Source organism: Toxorhynchites rutilus, chromosome 1 (genome assembly GCF_029784135.1).
Source record: "Toxorhynchites rutilus septentrionalis strain SRP chromosome 1, ASM2978413v1, whole genome shotgun sequence".
Taxonomy (NCBI): Eukaryota; Metazoa; Arthropoda; class Insecta; order Diptera; family Culicidae; genus Toxorhynchites; species Toxorhynchites rutilus.
Genome location: NC_073744.1, coordinates 37,453,016 through 37,457,649, shown reverse-complemented (window position 1 = coordinate 37,457,649; position 4,634 = coordinate 37,453,016). Strand labels below are relative to the sequence as shown.

At 38.4% G+C, this 4,634-nt stretch overlaps 1 non-coding gene across 1 annotated transcript; it reads right to left on the bottom strand.

The window, feature by feature from the left end:
* Positions 1 to 436: 436 nt before the first annotated feature.
* On the bottom strand, positions 437 to 509 carry Trnak-uuu (transfer RNA lysine (anticodon UUU)). Its single transcript has one exon. It is a non-coding gene; the product is annotated as a tRNA-Lys (tRNA).
* Between the last annotated feature and the right edge of the window lie 4,125 nt (positions 510 to 4,634).

The window sequence follows — 4,634 nt, the reverse complement described above, 5'->3', positions numbered from 1 at the left end:
TGCTCTTCCTGGACCATTGTGCATTGCTAGCACCCTGTAACTCACAACTGAATGGAACAAACAAAAAATAGATTTTCATCCTATTTAGACTTGAAACCCTTCAATTTAACACATCAACACTTTCATTCTATTAAAACGATAACGAGGATCTTTCGTCGAAATTTTAAGTTAATTTAATAGGTTGAGGATAGATTAAATGGAAGTTACCTAATGAAAGTTGAGTTTTTTTTTGTGGGGTATTGCACCATTTTCACAACAAGTTGGTCCGATATTACATAACTTCCAACCATATGGAGAACAGATGTTTAATTATCTAAATGTTCAACTCAATTAGGTTATTTATGGAGCGATGCTTCTCTTAGGTTATAACTTTCCAAAATAACCGCTATTATTCTTAAAACTACCTGCTAGCTGAAAACCAAAGAAAAAAGCCCATCGCCCGAATAGGGACTTGAACCCTAGACCGTTGGATTAAAAGTCCAACGCTCTACCGACTGAGCTATCCGGGCGCACACAAGCCTTACTATAATCATCACACCACTATTGTCAGCTTTGATAACAGAGAACATTGGAAACGAATTGATTGTTTTTAGACTCATCCATCGGGAGGCACAATTTGCCCGACGCTGACACTCTAATTGGTCTCGTTTGATTCCCACAGAAATCCCCCAACCCCAACGATGGATGTGGGTAACAAATGGTACGATTGTGATGTACTTTCTAGTCTCGTCGATTGCTTTTCGGTTTCGGTTGGAAAAACTTTAACCCGGAGCAGCAATCCGCTATTCAAAGAAACAAAAAAGCGAAGAGAAATGATATTCTTAGGAATAAGACAAGCGAACGTTCTTCGGAAACGTGGAGGATAAAGCGGTGGAAACTAACTTTTCATTTTCTCAACCAGGATAAGTTGACAGCAATAGTGGAAATGGGTAAGAACTGCTTACTCGCAGAGTTTTTCTCTTGGTCTAGTTTGGTCCGTCTTTTTTATTTCTCAGTGGGAGAAAGTTTCTCCTGATGCGATTTGTTTTTTCTTACCCTGTGTTAGATCATTCCGAAATAATGAATGTTATTTTGAATGCTTTTATTTAGACTTTTTTTTAAATCAACCGTGAGCTAGGAAATACCATTTTGCATTATTGTCTGTGTGCTTCTCGGTTGCTTGAAACCTTGCAAATCCTATCACTAGGAAAAATACCAACTTCACCTGAAGTGTACAGCACATCAATTACCACAAGGCTGATCAAAATTGATCTCCATCAGCCACATCTTCCTCAATTATGTACGATTCTCTCACGCTCGTCCTAACATCATCTCTGGCCCGGAGCTCCGGCAGCGGAGTATCCTCGGAGAAGCGAGCCACACTATATTGGAGCGGGATGCCCTTCAGCTCGTATCAGCGCCATGGTGTGTTCGTGTTGGCGCTTTCCGAGCCGCTAGGAATCGACACAGGAGGGCGGTGACGGGGCGATGAAGGAGTGATTTTATGCATACAATATGCAACGATTTTCATCTTAAATCCAAATTGAGCCATTGTCAGGAGCTGCTCGTTGAAAATAAATGATGCACATTGGTTTTGCCCTCGTGATGCACACCGATACCAGGTTTGTGTTGTTTATGAAAAATTCATTGTTTGATTTATTTGAAGATTTAGTGTATTCGGATGTGGGTAGATGTGTGTGTGCATGTGTTTGGGATGCTACTTCTTGCTGCCTGTTGACGAGAGATTGGTTTTGATATGGAATATGTACTTTGGAATCATTCCTTTTTTCAACTGTTATTTAATCCGATTGAGTTTTATTCGGAAAAATATCACTTGTAATGGTAACATAACCTTTATCTAATGGGTAAAAGTCTGTGATAATCAATTCCACTACATTGAGAAAGTTGTTTGCAATCCAATTTGAAAGAACCAGTTTACACAGGGTGTTCAAAGGCAATACGATTGATTTCATATGTGAGCAGTTCCACGTCAAATCAGTCTGCCGTTCCTCCGACACTCTCCATTTTTTTCTTGAAGCTTCCCAGAATAAAATCTATGTACGAGATATCGACGCTTCATCAGCCGAACACTACAAATGCTGCATGTAGGGTAAAAGGGGGAATTTGGACCCCCTAAGCAAATCGCCTAATATTTCCAAACCAATACGGTCTAAATAAAAAATGTAACATTGAACACTGAGCTACACTTGCTTTCTCTCAATCAATAGTGTTCAATCATAATATAAAGCTTCGATCTACACAATATATCATAAAATAAAAGAGATGATTTTTGGACATTTAAATTTGATGCGGGGTGATTTGGACCGCCTGTGGGGTGATGTGGTCCAGTGTGTGTTTCATCGAAAAAAACATACTTTGTTTATGTAAAGTATTTTAGGATATTGTTACAATCAGTAACAGTGTTTTGGAATCGATACCAGGTGTCTTGGCCAGATTTCAGACCAGACAAATTGGATTGAGATCATCTCGAATTCTGCATGGATCTTTTCACTGTTCGAGCATTCTCAAACACTTTCGATGCTTGGTCAAAGAAAATCCGTTCTCGATGGCCTGAGTTACTCTTTCAAGCTCCTCCTTCTTCCAACGTTGTCTGCCCATCTTCTTTTTGTAATTCCGTGACATCTGGAATCAATTAGATCAATCAATAGCCTCAAACCTGTAGGACCAATTCACCCCCCAGAAACGTGTCCATGTCACCCCACACAACATGCAAAAATTAAAATGCAATTAATTTCATTTATTGTTATCAAACTTACAGTTTCGCTGCATCAAATTGTTGCTCTTCTGTATGCGAACAAAATTTTACTGCACAATACACGAAAAGTTCGTTTAATCAGCGGGAAAAACCTTAAAACTAAGATTGGAAAACTCACATTTTTCGACAATCAAAGTGCTTGCCGCGTTCATGCTACCGTTTCCTTCCGGCTGTCGAATTTCACCAAAGTTTTTTACGTTAGGTACATGTCGTTCAACAATAGAAAGATATGACATTACAAAAATTCACCCCGTGTTACCCTACTGAGCGAAAAGACATCAAAGCAGCTGTTGCTGTTGCTGAGCTGTCATTCGACACACAACAAAGAAATAACCAAGATTCACATTTGTGAATAATTTATACTTTTTCATTTTGTTTGTTCTTCAATTTTATTTCAGGAGACAATTGGTCCGAACGGAGATTAAATATGGTTGAAGACTGAAGACTTGCTGAAACCTGGGTCATGTGGAAACAATCGAATCTATTTTTCAAGTGGATTTAGCTTGAAAAAAAAATTCTTGCAGCATTCTTCCCCATGCGGTCAAACGTGTCTCCTATAAAAGGAATAAACGTTTTCGTGACTCGGGCTTTGTTTATTTACCTTTTGTGACCGAACTAGAATTGAAATAAATGTTGTAATTTGGGTAATTCGTATTTTTTAGTTGTTTAAATGAGTTCAAATAATAAAATTCTAGTGTTCAAGTTAAAAAAAAGCCTAACATTTGTCGATAAGTAAAATTGAGTTGCAATTAAGTTTTGAAAAGTTTAGAACTCAATAATACTAAAATTTCAGAATCTGCCAAAATGTCAGTTGTGCTGTCATGATTTTAAACCCTAGCATTAATTGATGAAAAATGTAGTTCATTCATTTTATTTAATTCGCCTTTCATAACAATACTTTCTTTATGAAACTGCAGACCCCGTTCGATTTTGGCACGTTTCGTTTTTGGCACAGTTCGTTTTTGGCACATGTGCCAAAAACGAACAGTTTTTCTTAAATCCTGTTTTTTAGTTTTCTCGTCCTTCATTCAACCAATTCAAGCTCAACCAAAGAAAGATAATATGATCCTTTTGTTGCCAATATAAATGACAGGAAAACTGGTTCAGGAATATGGCCGGAACATGTTTCGGTAATATAATGTGCATGATAAAAGCAGTACTTTTAACTATGCCCATCATGTGACACCTCTAATTACTTGGGATTTAAAAACTAGCCCATTGGTGGTCATATCTAGTGTCTAGGTCATCGTAGGTCAGATGCGGGCCTGTTCCGGTTGCGTTTCGAATTGCAAATTGTTGCTCCTTGGTATCATTGGAATGTTACTTTGTTAAGGTGAAGGTCGATGGAAACCACAAGGAGCTGCCTCTGCGGTTTTTCATCCTATCAACCCGCATTTATCGAGGTACACATTTCAACAAATACAAACGCTTCGTACCAGAAATTGTTAATCCACGTATGTTCCACTGCAGCAAGCTTCTGCTGCTTTAGAGCCGCTCTAACGCGGCTTATACGGATGATGTCGCAAACCCTCCTGCACATCATCCCAGAACAAGCGGAAGTCTAGACTTCTCTAGACTTCTAGACTTCGATAATTATATTTGATAATTGATAATTGCATGAATATAAAATAAAATTGGTTTTTTGTGATCAATTGTGTTTCATTTATTTTCTGTTTGCTGAAAAACATTCAAAAACGATCTTAATATGGATCGAGCATCGCTGCGTCAAATTGTACATCAAACACATACAAATGGTCGATGTAACGATTGCAAAGTGGCACAATTTGAGGTCGATTGTTGACATTGTATTCGACCCAATCTTGGCAGGCAAAACGGAATGTGGGTTTGAACGTTTCGGGCGTCAGCTACCCAAAATCAC